This window comes from Onychomys torridus, chromosome 2 (genome assembly GCF_903995425.1).
Source record: "Onychomys torridus chromosome 2, mOncTor1.1, whole genome shotgun sequence".
In the NCBI taxonomy this organism is placed as follows: Eukaryota; Metazoa; Chordata; class Mammalia; order Rodentia; family Cricetidae; genus Onychomys; species Onychomys torridus.
Window position 1 is genome coordinate 134,609,977 of NC_050444.1, and position 14,703 is coordinate 134,624,679.

Sequence of the window (14,703 nt, forward strand, 5' to 3'; positions counted from 1 at the left end):
TGTGGAGAACTGGGCAGATCTTGGCTCTGTTAGGTTCTCAGTGGCCCAGGGAGTAGGTCAGCTGAGAGTTGGGTTCTCCATTCTCACTCAGCACAGAACATTCGTTTGTCCTGCCTTTCTACCTGTTAAAGTTTTGCTGTCATCATTGGCATGGACCCTGGCCATCTGCCTAAAGCATCAGCCAACCATAAGTCCCCAACCCCATGCCCCCTTCTCTTGCTTTACTCTAGAGCAGATACAACCCCAGCTTTCTATCCTGCCCCTCTCCATCTGCCCATTACTGCATCTCTGCCATGAGTCTGCCATGAGGGCTGGGGCCAGACTGCTCTCTGTGTGTCTCTAGCTCCTGGGCAGTGTCAGGCACAGGCAAGCACAGAACTTTACTGAATGACGCCCCTGTGAGAAAGAGTGTGCCTCCTTCACGCTGCCACAGTCCTTTCCCATACCTTCTCTCACACTTGTCCCCAGGCAGGGTCATTGCAGGTGCTGGTTCAACCTCCTCCCCACCTCCTAAGCTCCCCTGCCCCAGCACAGCACAGAGCCCTGCCTGGAAGAAGTGCCTTGGGGATATTTGTTGAAGCAGTGAACAAAGCTCTTGTCTCCCTGCACCTCAGTTTCCCCATTTGTACACTCCAAGTTTGGTCACCCCAGGGCTTTGTGAAGCTGAATGGCATTCTGCACCTGCACTTGGAGTGTCGACTCTACTGTTAGCTACTTGGTGCTCATCCCAGCTTCTAGCGTTGGTCACTGTGCAGAGCCTATCTGCTCCCTGATGAGCAATTAAAGCCCCAGAATAACCCATTGTTCAGAATCAGGTGCCTGGACCCTGTGTTTATCTCCAGGGTGCCGTGGGTGCGCGGGTCCCTGCCAACCATGTGGTGAGCATCTCTGGAACTGCTCTAATAGTGACCTCAGGAGTAACCAGCTCCAAGTGGCAGCAGGAACTGATGAAGATCAGGCAAGAGGGGGAAGAATCTTTTGCTGAGAGCCAGGCATTTGGGAGATGCACTTCTCCAGGAAGCCATGCCAGAAGGGGATCATTAGCTCCATTATACAGCCGAGGAGTCTGAGGCTCAAAGAGGTCATGTGCCTGTGGGACTGCATCAGGCTCATGAAGCTTCTGAGGGGCAAAGCTGGGACCTGCACATGGGATTGTCTGGCCAAAGCGCAAGCTTTCCACTGGCATCTGTAAGCAGTGATGATGGACAGCCATCATTAACCTGGAAAGCCACAGTCCTGAGGCCTACAGGCTTGCCTCAAGTCTCTTGTGCCCTCCCCACACCGGCAGTGCCCTCTCTCTCAGCTCTTGTCCATCTCACTTCCTTTCTGAAGAACATTAATTCCTATCAGGACCAGAGGCTAGAGAGCTGTGCAGTGAGAGCAGCCGTGCCCACCATGTGGAGGGGACTGGAAGGCCGACCCAGGACTGCAGAACTGAGAATGCACATCAGGCACAGATCATCACTTACCAGCCACATGATGTTCGACAAATGGGTCATTTCTTAGGCTTCAGCTCCCTTATCTGTAAAGGATACAACAGCTAATTGACACAACCTTCTTGGGGGGTTCATGAAGTCACCGGGTAAGACCTTTAGAGTCCTTGGCGGAAGCAGGTATTCCAGAAGGAAGTACAGAATACCATCCTGCCACAGTCACAGCTGCTCAGTTCAAGGATCAAGGAGTGTAGGAGTGTGGCTGCGGCTGGGCCCTGTAGCAGGACTGAGGAATAGGCTAGGAACAAGACAGGAGCAGTTTCTACCCTCGGGGCCCACATTAAGTCCCTGTAGGTGCCTCATCATGATGGGAGGGAGGGTCAGCCTGTGAGCAGCAGGGAGCAAGGGTAGCAGCTGATACAGGGACATGCTGCCAGGGACGGAGAAGTGCAGGGGTGGAAAGTCAGACCCTTCCTCAGATGGAGCTGTCTATGTGGCTCCGAGGTTGTTCACCCAGCTGCTGCAGGGGCTTACATCCCCAGCTTTGAGACAGACAGGGTCATGTCTGTTATGCTTTGGGCTACAGATAACAAAAAAGCTGCCTACAAGGGATTAAAAAAAAAATAGGGATTAGTTAGTTCCAGAAACCCGGGGCAGGGAAGTTCTGAGTAGGTCACATCCCAATGACATCAGTGACCCAGGCACTTCTCAGCTTCCCCGATGCCCAACTCCTCTCTCTCATCAGCAGCCGCAGACTGGCAACAATCCCAGGGACCGACCGGATCATATGCAGGCAGGATGCATGGAAGAAACGTACCTTCCTGATACCTCCCTTTACATTTTTTTTCTTTTCCCAGATTATTTCTCATTAGTAAAGAGACTCTTTTTCAAAATTTCCAAAAAAGGCTTCCCTTCACTCTCAATATGAGCAATAGATCCCATTGGTTGGAACTGAGTCCAGGAAACAGTTTCCAAAAGGTGATATGAAGCCACTGTTGCAATAGGATTGGGCCTGGATAAGGGTCCAACTCACAGGAGCAGGCCTCCAAACACGGAGGAGAAGCAGCATATAATGTTAAGTGTGAATGTCTCATGCTCACACTTGGTGCCAGAACTCCTGGTCACACACAGTCCTCAGCGTTAAGGGAAATCATTGGCCTTATTCCCCTTGAGGCCACCAGAAGTTGATGTCATGGATTGTATGCCATAGCGGTGTAGTGAACAGATGACTTGAATACCATAGAACAGACAGGAAGCCAGGCTGGAGAAACAGTTCAGAAAGTATCCAGCACCCTGCAGGGACCCAGAAACATCAAGTCGTCAATAGCAATCTTACCACAAACGTGGAAGAGGGAGCCCCAGAGTCAAGTGGCAACTTGACTCTGACATGCCTGCTTAGTCCTGAACCCTCCCCTCAGCTGAAGGAAGTGGGGAGATGTGATGTACTATTCCCTGAGATTGGGAGCTCTGAGTCCCCAAGTGGGGGATGGAGAGTGACAACAGGCTGTCAAAATAGCAGCAAATGTTCTCCTTGGCAGCAATGGCCCTCCAGCCAAAGGTGGAGTGATTCGTGGTCTCTAAGCTCTCAGTTGCATGGTGGCAGCAGGAGTCACATAAACAGATTCTGTCACAAAGTCCCCCCTATCCCCCTCATAGAGCAGAAGATTCTATCAAATCCTTCTGTGCCATGCCGCTGGGTGACAGCCCCTCCCAATTGTCCTAGACACTCTATTATCAAGTCCTCTCTTCCCCAGTCACAGCCCAGCACCTCCTGAGCCTTCTTTCAAGACTACATGGATGGAGCATCTACAGCCTCCATACTGAGAAGGGAGGGAGAGGACCCAGGCTTGGCTGTGGCTCTGGTTGCTGGGGTGGACCAGGCAGGAGAGGGTACTTGACGATTCTCCCACTGGGCCACCATCTTCCTTCTCTATAACCAAGGAAGCTGAGGCATAGGAATCAGAAACTTTCCCCGGACCCAGCTGATTGGTAGTGGAGTATCATTTAAGTCCATCCCAGGATGCCTCCCAGTCACTGCACTGTCCCCACCTCCCAGTCCTAAGGCATGAGCCTGACCTTAGTCCACATACAATAATATGTGAACATATGGATGTGGCTGTGTTCCAATAAAGTTTTATTTACAAAAACAGGTGTGCCCATTGGATGCAGCCAGCAGATCGTCCTCTGCCAGCCCACAAGGGGGTTGGACTGTGTATTCAATGTTGTGTCTGCCTTCCCCATGTTTTACAATATCACCACTCCATGGTGTGTGCCCCAAAGTTTTTCTCTTCAGTGTATTCCTAGGATGGCAATTTTGGGGTGAGATGGAGACAACCCAGGATCCTAGTGGTGAATCTGAATAGTTTCTCTTGTGTCTTTGAACTTCCTGGATTGTCATCTGGAATGGGAAGAAGGAGACCAAGTGTACATGATAGCCATGAGGCTTCAGAGTGGTCCCTTATTCTGGGGCTTTACATAGTGCTTGTCATGTGTCTTCGATAACTTGAATTTCTTTAAATACCAAGGCCTTGGGAACAAAGAAGAATAGATAATAGAATATCTTTAAAGAGAGGCTATTATAGATCAATATCTACCAAATAGGAATGAATGAATGAATGAATGAATGAATGAATGAATGAATGAATGAGAAAAGGAATGGAGCTTTGAGGCCAATAGCTCTAGCTCTTCCTGTGTTAGTTTTGTGATCTTGAACATGTGTTTCCCTTTCTGTGGTCCAACTTCTTTGTAATATGGGTGAAATGAGCAGTATATCAGCATGCTTTCACTGAAGAGGAAACTGAGGCACAGGCATTGAGGGTTGCCTAGGGTCTCGCTGCTAGTGTATGTTCAGATCAGGGTGCCCACCTGCAGGTTCCTCACAAGGCTGGAGTCACATGGATGGAAGCTTCTGGTTCAGTGAATGTTCGTTCCTTCCCATGAACAGGCCAGCCAACCTCTGTGCCTTGGAGGAAACTGAAGACAGAGAAGGTCTGTAGCCATGTCAGATATTGGCAGACAGGGAGGTGGCTGCTCACCAGCTATTGTCTGCCAACTCTTACACTTAATAGAAACTACCTGTGTGGGTTCCCTGGAGAGCAACTGTCCAGAGAGCCACTCCCCAAGCAGTCACCCCACCTCCACAGAGCCCCATCTATACTGAGTACCAAATAGAGAATTTGCCTTTCACTGCAGCCTGAGAGGCTGAGAGCTGAGAGGATGGTACCTGGGCTATTGGCAATCCCTGGCAAAGGTCCCAAAGTCATGGAAGGAGCACTTAGCTTAGCATGACCCTACATGGGATAAACTCTACTGGCCACCTGCTGCAGATCTTGTTGAGTTCATTGTCACCATCACCGTGGACATTTAACCTACCCAGCATTCCCTTCAGGGTGGATATGAATGTCCTCACTTTACATTTGAGAAAGCTGAGGCAAATGTATAGCTCTGGAGTAACAGGCTGATGGGTTGAGGGCTTGAATTTAGATATCTGGCTGTAACCTGTGATCCTAACCAGCAGCTAGATAGGACAGAATGCAGCTTGGGGAAGAGGAAGGGCTTTTAGAGCTGATCTGGCATGGAGCCAGGTATTGGGGGCCGCTGTGGCCCAGCACCACTCAGCTGTGCTTGCATAGGCACTCACTTCTTCCTAGGGAGCATTTCATCCAGCCAGACACCTAATGTGGGTTTATCAGAGACCCGACAGGAGTCAGCCTATGCTAACCACAAGAGACACATTGTTAGTTGCAACAGTTGTACCTAAGCCTTCCTGGGTGTCAGCTGATCTTTAAGGCACTGTGCATGGATTAGCTCATTTAATCCTCACATCAAGTCCATAGACAAACATCACTGTCTTTACTTTGTAGATGAGATCATGGCACAGAGAAATAGCCTAGCATCCCATAACCACTCCACATGAGAGCCAGGCCTGGGATCCGGGGGCTCTGTGCACTTGCATAACTACCCATGCCCTGCTCAGGATTTCCCTGCCCTGATGTAACTTAGGTTCTTCCTTTTAAAGTAGACATGTTACAATGACACCCAAAGGATTCTAATCCACCCGTAGGCTGTGCAGAGCAACCGAGCAATGAGAGTGTGATATGCTTGGTATCATGGAACTAGCAGAGTCAAGGCCTTGCATAGAAGCTTGAATCATGTTGTACCATGGCCTTCACAGCTCTGTACCATTTGGCAAAGTTTGTCACCCCTCTGAGCCTCAATTTCTTTATTTACAAAATGGATTGTTGATGCCTATTCTATCTGCCTCCAATCCTTTTTATGGAGACTAAATGAGGTAGCAGATGGGAACAAGATTTCAACGTAGGGGAAAAAAGCAGTGGGCAAGGGCTGGCTACAGAGCCAATGTGAAAACTCAGTGTCAGCTTGATAAATGAATTGTCCTTGTGGCCCTGCAGATTGACTCTGTGAGTGACAAATGGCTCCCTTCAGGAGCTCTGTTGATGTTTTTAGGGTCCTGAGAAGGCTGTTATCCTTGGCCAAGGCCTGTGCTCCCATCGCTAGAGTTATTTTGCATCTGATTTTGTATGACCCTCCACCACTCTTTAACCAACCATTCAGTGATGTCTTTATAAGAGAGGCCTTGTGTCGGCCCTGCAGGGAGAAAGAGATGAGACTGGAATTGTTTCTGCCTCCAGAAGCTGGCAGTGAAAAGATCTGTAACAGTGCTAATGGCGTCAGAGGCTACTGGGCATTTACCTGACAGTCACAGGTTCTGTGAATTACCAAAACTGTTAAGTAACTGACCCCAAGTTTATGTAGATCTGAAGTTACAGAACGAGGCTTATGCCTGAAAAAGAATGTGGGAGTAGAAACAATACCATCACAACACAGGGGACATGCATCCTAATAGAGAGGCGGCAGCGGTGGTGCTGGGGGGGTGGTGGTGGTGGTGGTGGTGGTGGTGGTGGTGGTGGTGGAGGTGGTGGAGGTGGTGGTGGTGGTGGTGGTGGTGGTGGTGGTGGTGGAGGTGGTGGAGGTGGTGGTGGTGGTGGTGGTGGTGGTGGTGGTGGTGGTGGAGGTGGTGGTGGTGGTGGTGGTGGTGGTGGTGGTGGTGGTGGTGGAGGTGGTGGTGGTGGAGGTGGTGGTGGTGGTGGTGGTGGTGGTGGTGGTGGTGGTGGTGGAGGTGGTGGTGGTGGAGGTGGTGGAGGTGGTGGTGGTGGAGGTGGTGGTGGTGGTGGTGGAGGTGGTGGAGGTGGTGGTGGTGGAGGTGGTGGAGGTGGTGGTGGTGGAGGTGGTGGTGGTGGAGGTGGTGGTGGTGGTGGTGGTGGTGGTGGTGGTGGGGTGGTGGAGGTGGTGGTGGTGGTTGGTGGTGGTGGTGGTGGTTGGAGGTGGTGGAGGTGGTGGTGGTGGTGGTGGTGGTGGTGGTGGTGGTGGTGGGAGTGGGTGGTGGTGGTGGTGGTGGTGGTGGTGGTGGTGGAGGTGGTGGTGGTGGTGGTGGTGGGTGGTGGTGGTGGTGGTGGTGGGGTGGTGGTGGTGGAGGTGGTGGTGGTGGTGGTGGAGGTGGTGGTGGTGGAGGTGGTGGAGGTGGTGGTGGTGGAGGTGGTGGAGGTGGTGTGGTGGAGGTGGTGTGGACGGTGGTGGTGGTGTGGAGGTGGTGGTGGTGGTGTGGGTGGTGGTGGTGGATGGTGGGTGGTGGTGGTGGTGGTGTGGTGGTTGGTGTGGTGGTGGTGGAGGTGGTGGAGGTGGTGGTGGTGGTGGTGGTGGGGTGGTGGGGGTGGTGGTGTGGTGGTGGAGGGTGGTGGTGGTGGTGGTGGTGGAGGTGGTGGTGGTGGAGGTGGTGGAGGTGGTGGTGGTGATGGTGGTGAGGGTTGATGGTAGTCTGCTATTGCTGTTGTTGATATGATGCCAATGAGAACAATGCTGATAACAAGAACAGTGGTGATAAGAAGATGGCGATAGAGGTGGTGGTACTGATGATGGTACTGATGGTAATGATGATGGTGATGACCATCAGGACCGTGACAGCAATGTTGTTGTTGTTGATGATGATGATGTATTCACGATGGTGACGGTGACAGTGGTGGTGGTGAAGATGGTGGTTATGTAGCAGTGATAATGGTGATGGCAGTGCGGCTGTAGATGATGACGACATTCACAGTGGTCTTTGAAATGGCAGTGATGGGAATGATACTGGTGAGATGGTGGTGGTGGTGGTAGTGAGGACAGGGACAGTGTTGGTATAATACGGTGGTGATGATGATATGAATAATGGTAAAATGATGATAATAGTAGTGATAATGATGGCAGTGATGGTAGTGGTGGTGGTGATGGTGGTGGTGGTCGTAATGATATGATGATATAAATAATGGCAATAAAATAATGGTGGTGAGTATAATCCTGTTTCTCATTTGTCATTTGTTGAGCTTCTGCTTTGGGCCAGGCCCTGAGCATTTTCTGCTATCTCATTTAATTCCCATAACACCTCTTCACTTAATCCTAAGGATGATGAGCTGGGGAAAGAACACAGCCTGTCCAAGGGTATGTGACCCATTTGAGTGGGTCTTGAATATCAGTGGGCTTCACTGAAGAGTTGCTCTTTCTATCCTTGGATCTCTGACCAATGGGCTATGTGTCTGGCAGCTGAATGAATTTTCAATGGATCCCTGGAGATGGCATGGCTCAAATCCATGAGAAGTGAATAGTGTCTCAGTGAGTGTGCATGTAACCATTGTTCAGAGCTACGTGGTAATGTTGTGACTGCCCAAATACAAGTTAATGGCAAAGGGTTATGCTGCTGGGTTGTTTGTTTTTTTTTCTCAATGAGATGCTAAGTGCTCAGTCACCAACAGGAGGAGCTTTGAAAAATAATTTCAAAGATGGCTCTATGTGCTAACATGTTCAAAGTGCTTTACCCAGTGACAGGCATGGTGGTCTTGTGGGGGAACCACACTCTAGGCTGGGCGCAGAAGCCTTGGTCACTGGACCTGAGCCTTCATCTGCCTTTCTTACTGAACTTCATCTCTGTGAGACCCAGCGCCACAGTGGCTAACAGCTTGCTAAGAAGCCATTAAATGCCATTGAGGCTGGCTGGATGGATGAATGAATGAATGATGAAAAAAAGAAAGAGTGAATTACTGTGATGGGTGCTCAAGGAGCCATGAAAGATGTTTTCCCATGGAGAACTTGACCTTGAGAATTCCATAGACACAAGTCAGGCCTGGGATACCTGCTGGTCTGTGAAGCAGGAAGGTGATGTTCCATTCTGTGAGTGGGATGCTGAGGTGGGATCCTATGCCCAGGGAACTTGGTCTTGTTCCTGGAGTGACTGTGTAGGGAAGAGCCCATGCCTGGGCTTTGCTTTGGATGCATGTTTTAAAGTTTGGCGAAAGTTGACAGATGGTAGAGGCATCACGCTCTACTTCTCTGCCCTGCACAGGCCTCCCTCCGACACAGCCTGCAAGCTCTTCAGAAGCCCTGGCCTAGCTTGACCATGACACCACAGCGAGCTCCCAATAGGTGAGTTCTCCCCATTTCCTTCTGCACATGTGCAACATAGACTCTGATCAAAGTCCCCAGGCCATGTTTTACAGGTAGGAGGTAGATATGAGATATGAGACTTTGGAACAAAGCCACCCAAATGTCAAGGTGGGGCCATTATTAGCATTTCTGCTCCTGCTGCTGTGTGTGTGTGTGTGTGTGTGTGTGTGTGTGTGTGTGTGTATGTGTGTGTGTGTGTGTGTGTGTGTGTGTGTGTGTGTGTGTTAAGGAGATTGTCCTAGGAAGGGAGCTAGGAAGTCCATTCTGACTCAGACTGCCTCAGAGATGATCTCAGCATAGTCCCAGAACACCCTACAGGGCTAGGTGGTGGACTCAGTGAGTGAATAGTCCAGGATCCACCTGACCCAGTCCCAGGAGGGATAAAATGGTACCACAGCCATCTCCTGGTGCTCAGGCTCCTGCACTGTTCTGCTGGACCCAGTAGGTGTGAGTGTGCTTAGCAGAAGAATCTATGTCCCGTCCATGAAATTGTGCTTGAAGTCAGACTCAGACAGTCCCCAGCCCCAGGCCTTCCCTCTCATGGCCACTCACCTGATATCTTCTGTTGCCTGCTGGACTCTGTTCTTTGTGTTGTGCATTGGGGCATAGAGATGAAAAAAAATCAGCATTATCTTCTAGAAGCTTCCATTGCCGTTGAGGAAATGGATATACAGGTAACCGCAGTATACTAGAACCTGTGAAGCAGAAGGGCTCTGCTGTATCTAAACTGGCTACTGACTCTTTGCATCTGACACTAGAGCTAGGTTTTGAAGGATGAATAGAAGGTCACCAGGTACTTCTGACTGTCGGCCAAGAGTCCCCTGATGTCAAAGGATAGCAAGCACAAAGCTAGAGTGGCTTGGATTAGGGCACAAGAGGGAGGATGGGTGGAAGTAAGTCCTGCGTGGGGGGACTGCAAGACTTGAGTGTACGACAGAGAGCCAGCTTATGTGTGAACAGGACAGGGAACAGCAGCTCTGTGACTCTGAGAGGGGTTTGGGCTGAGAGCTGACAAGAGGTGCTGGTCTTAGGTCCCACTGAGTAGTCACGGGGGCTCTAGGAAGTATGTCCCTTGCTGGGTGTCTGTGGCCAGGCTTTCCTAGTATAGCAGCCCTTCAGAAAAGCTGCAGGCATATCAGGCCCCATCCTGAGAGGGCAGCAGCTCTGGCCATTGGCTTGCTCTCCTCCATCTATACTCGCTTGCTTCTCCTCTGGCTCCTGCAGCAGCATCAGCCACCTGCAAGGGGCAAGACCTTTTAAGGGCTCAGCGCTGGTATTCAGTCCCTGCTCTCCTCCCCTTCCCCATATGACCCCTGTGCAGTGAGTGACACCCCAGTTTCCTCTCTTGGCAGAGGTCCAGACACTGTCACAGCTGCCATCCTATTGTGGAGTCGAGAGAGCTCTGGAGCCAGAAGGAGTGGCCTCCAGTACCGCCCTGCCCTCCCATGGGGAATAGTGAGATTAGGGCCAACTCAGTCTCCCCAGTCACTGAACACCAGCCTTTTTAGATGGCTCCAGAACCCAACACAAGTGTGGTATGAACATTGGGTACAGGGCCCGTCATGGGGCTGGCGTTCACATGATGAGCTCTTGGCTGGCTCATGCCCCTGCTGTGGAGCAAGTGACTGGAAAGACCTGTGAGGTTCAGTTCCAAGGAATCATGAGCCATAAGCACGTGCACCTGAACAGGAAGTGATGCAATGACCTTGGCTTTCCTTGGCAAAATCCACTTACCAGAACTCCAACCAGCAGACACTAGAATCTGGCCAACAATAGGATGCTGTGTAAACAAGGGAGTAACTGCTCTGTGAGAAAGAAGTCTCGGCACGCGGGAGAAACCAGGCAGGCTCAGAAGAGAGGTCGCAGTGTGCTGCTGAGGGCCGTGGCAGCCAGAGAGCTTGAAGAAGGGAGGAGAAGAAGAAAGCATGTGGGCCGGTGCTGGAGGGATATATCCAGTGGCAGTTCAGTGGGGCTGTGGGAGGGAGCCATGGGCTGCCCAGGCAGTAAACGGCACAGTACATTCAGATATGTGGAAAGCTAGGCTGTAGAAGCCTCACATACATCGGGCATTGTTAGCTGGCATTTCTGGTGACCTGCCGAGCATGGCTCCTGTCATAGAGGGGCCGCGGGGTAAGAGGAATGGGGCTGAGTCCCATGCTGAGGACAGCAGGACAGCCTTGGGAGCAAGAGGCTGGAAATCTCCTGTGGCTTCCTCATATGGTCACGGGCCTCGACTGCCCTCAGACTGGAGAGGCCTAGGGGTGGGGGAGGGCATGTCTGTGTTTGTGCCAAGCATATGCAACAATACATGTGGGACTCAGGCACTGTGCAGTCTGTGCTATGAAACCACAGAGATCCAAGATGGTGGATGCCCTGAGGAGACAATCTGAGTCAGGTGGTCACCACAGGGAGGATTATAGCTAGGGAATGCTGAGAACCAACTGTGTGCCAGATACTGCCTCAGTTCTTTGTGTGGGTATTCTTCCTTCCTGAACAACTCTACAGAGCAGATCAAAACTGATGAACAGAGAGGCTATGTAACTAGCCCCAGCACACCCAACCAGGAAGTTGGCTTAGGCAGGTTGAACACAAGCAGACTGGCTCCAGATTGCCTGATCTACACTGCACTACAGCACAGGTCTGTCCACACTACAGGAACCTACGGAGTTCAAGCACTGTGTGCCTGCCTTGCTGTACCACATACTAGGAACTCAACAAAGACATGTTCGCTGAAACAAATGCATGTTAAACTGGGTCCTGAAAGAGTTAGCCAGAGCATGGATGGGGGAGGTGTTCTTGAACAGAGAGGGAAGTTGAGGCAAAGGCCTCAGGTCAGAGACCCAGGGGTCGCCGAGAGACACTGCCGGTCCTGGAGTCTGGAAGGCTGAAAGGGCTGGATGAGGGGATGTCTAAATGGAAGGCCTGCCACCAACCCTTCTCATCTAAGGACTAGTCCCTGCTGCCCTCCCCTCCCATCCTTCTGTGCCCCACATCCACACCTGCCACTTCTTCCCTCAGAGGTTCCCATGGCCAGATCACGAGACCCTACTGTTGAGGAAGGCAAGACCACTCAAAACCGCCTCCTCTCCCAGTATGGGAGCATACACCTGTAATCATTCCAGCATTAGGAGCAGAGGCAAGAGAATCAGTAGTTCAAGAATGACTCCATGTGACTTCAAAAGAGAGAGGAGAGACTTTTTTAAGCAAGTGGTTCTTCTAGATGATTAGGACATGGAATGGAGGCAAGGCTTGGCTTTTTCTTTGGTTTGGTTTGGTTTTTGCAAAGACCCTTCTTCTCCCACACTTCTTGGGCTGTCCTCTGAAAGCCAGGGTTGGGCTTTGGCTCTGTGGCTTCCTAGCTGGGCATCCTTGGCAAATCAGCCTACCTTTCTGTGCCTCCACTTCTAGCTCCAAAGAGCAGAAATAAAAAGCATTTATGGAGATGAATAGGGTGTGGTTGGGGAGCCGCCACAGCACCAGGCTCGGGGGGAGTTCCCGCACTCACAGCCCCCATTTCTCCACAAAGCAAGGAGTGCAGATCTCTGATCTATAACATCAGTCCGCCACACAAACCCACACATACATGCTAGGTCCTGGAGGCAGACACAACTTCATCATTTTGTATATTTAACATAAATATGCAGTTTAGACCCTCTTAATATGTTCCATTCTGGTTGCAAAGTAACACATATTCATAGAGAACATTTCGGGAAAATGACGAGAAAGGTTCATTTACCTACCTTTCCACATCCATGGTTGATATAGTCAATTTCTTTCCCCTCTGTTTTTTCTTTCTTTCCCTTTCTTGTTTTCTCTTCCTCCTCCTCCTTTTTTTCTTGTTTTATTTTTCCTTGAGACAAGGTCTTTCTATGTAGATGAGGCTGGCTTCCACCTCACAGAGATCCACCTGCCTCTACTGCTAAGTGCAAGAATGAAAGATATAGACTACTATGCCTACCTGCATGGTTTTGTTGTTGTTTTATTACAGGTGACCAAGCTCAGGGCCTTATATATACTAGGCAAGGGCTCCATCAGTGAGTTCCAGTCCTCTTTGCCTTTTTGTTCTGAGGCAGGTTCTTGAACTCACTCTATAGCCCAGGCATACTCAAACTTTGCATCTTCCTACCTCAGATTCTGAGGTATTTGGGGTTATAGGCCTGTACTAACTGCCTGACACCTTCCACCTTCTTTCTGTCTGTACATTGACACATTTTTTTAAATGTGTGTGTGTGTGTGTGTGTGTGTGTGTTTGTGTGTGTGTGTGTGTGTGTGTGTGTGTGTGTGTGTGTGTGTGTGTGTCTGTCTGTCTGTCTGTCTGTCTTTGGACTAGAGTCTACATTCTGTTTTTTAACCAGACTGGGCTACTGAGCTAGGCCACTGGGCAGGGCTGGCTGTCCCTCTGTCCAGGAGAACTGGAGGCCATAGCTGCATGGCTCCCCCTTCTGCCCTGGTGGCTGGTTGGAGACATCTGACCTTCGGATGTTCTGTGTCTCTGGCAGACACACAGTAGACACTTAATTTTAGCTTGGCTTCTGGGGCATGCTGACCATGGGGCCTGCATATAATGGACGCCTTATGTAGACAGCTGCCAGTAGCACAGGAAGAAGTGTCCCACCTTAAAATGTTTCTCGTCACCAGCCAGCACTCTGCTCTTGGAGAACAAGCCGGCTCCCTGTTCCTTCTCCCACCAGGAAGGGACTGTTGTTTGCGTTTACGGCCAGCAGTCTGCATGGAGGGCAGGCGGCCCACCCAGCACACACCGGGAGGCGGCTGTACAAACATAACCAGGGGCTCCAGTTTGAACAGAAAGAGCTCAGAGAGATGTCCCAAAAAATACTTGGGCATGCATGGAGAGCCTTTTAGAGCCACACCTCAACGCTTTGTCAAGTTTGTGCAAAGGGACAGTGTCATTCAGTGGCCCACTTGTCCTGTGTCCTGCTGATGTATATTCAGCAGCAGAGTTTTCTTGTCACAGGTGAGGGACCCGAGGCTGAGACAGGAAGCACTTGCTTGAAGCGATGCAGCAAGTCAGTGGCAGGGACTTGAATGTGAGCATGGGTGGGTCTCACACTCCTAGGCTCTTTCTTCTATCCAGCACCCTATAGGTAAGCAGCCCAACCCCACTCAGCCAGACCCAGGCAGATTCATAGTCAGCCGCTGGATCTCTTTTCCTCTGTTTGACATCGTTCATCCAAAATGGAAACACTTTAGTTTATCCCTCCTTCCCTTTCTCCTCTCCTTCCTTCCTTTAATCATTTTGGTTTGTTTGTTTGTTTGTTTGTTTGTTTGTTTGTTTGAGACACATAGTAAGACCAGCTAGCTGCCTTGAACCAAGAAGATCCCCCTGCCTCAGCATTGCTGTGTGCTGGATTACAGGTCTGCATCCCAGTGTGCCCTCCCTTCTTCCCTCTTTCCTTCACTGCTCTATTTCTTTCTAGAAATCCTCCTGTATCCCAGGGTGACCTCAAATTCATAATGTAGCCAGGGATCACCTTGAACTTCTGACCTTCCTGCTTCTATCTGTTCAGGGAATTGCAGGCATCTCCTGCCATTTCCTTTATGTCATACTTGGGATCAAACACAGGGCTTTGCTTGTTAGGCAAGCACTCTACCAACTGAGCTGTCCCTTATTTCTACTTTAAAATAATATATTTGGGTTGGGACATAGCCCAGTAGTTGAGCATTTGTCCATCATGCATGAGGCTCTGGGTTTTACCCTCAGAACTGGGGGGGAAATAAATAAAAATAAAACTATGTTTGATGAAAAGAAATACTT

General features: G+C 50.4%; 1 protein-coding gene across 4 annotated transcripts in view; it reads left to right on the forward strand.

Annotated features, from left to right (window-relative positions):
* The window catches only part of Hivep3 (HIVEP zinc finger 3), a 425,141-nt gene that overhangs the window by 277,791 nt on the left and 132,647 nt on the right, over positions 1-14,703 (forward strand). For 3 of the 4 annotated variants that reach the window (XM_036177752.1, XM_036177751.1, XM_036177755.1), the window contains one exon: positions 8,827-8,906. The exons of the other annotated variant lie outside the window; for it this stretch is intronic. The gene's annotated coding sequence lies outside the window, so the exon portion shown is untranslated. The remainder of the gene's footprint in view (positions 1-8,826; positions 8,907-14,703) is intronic. 4 annotated transcript variants of the gene reach the window in all.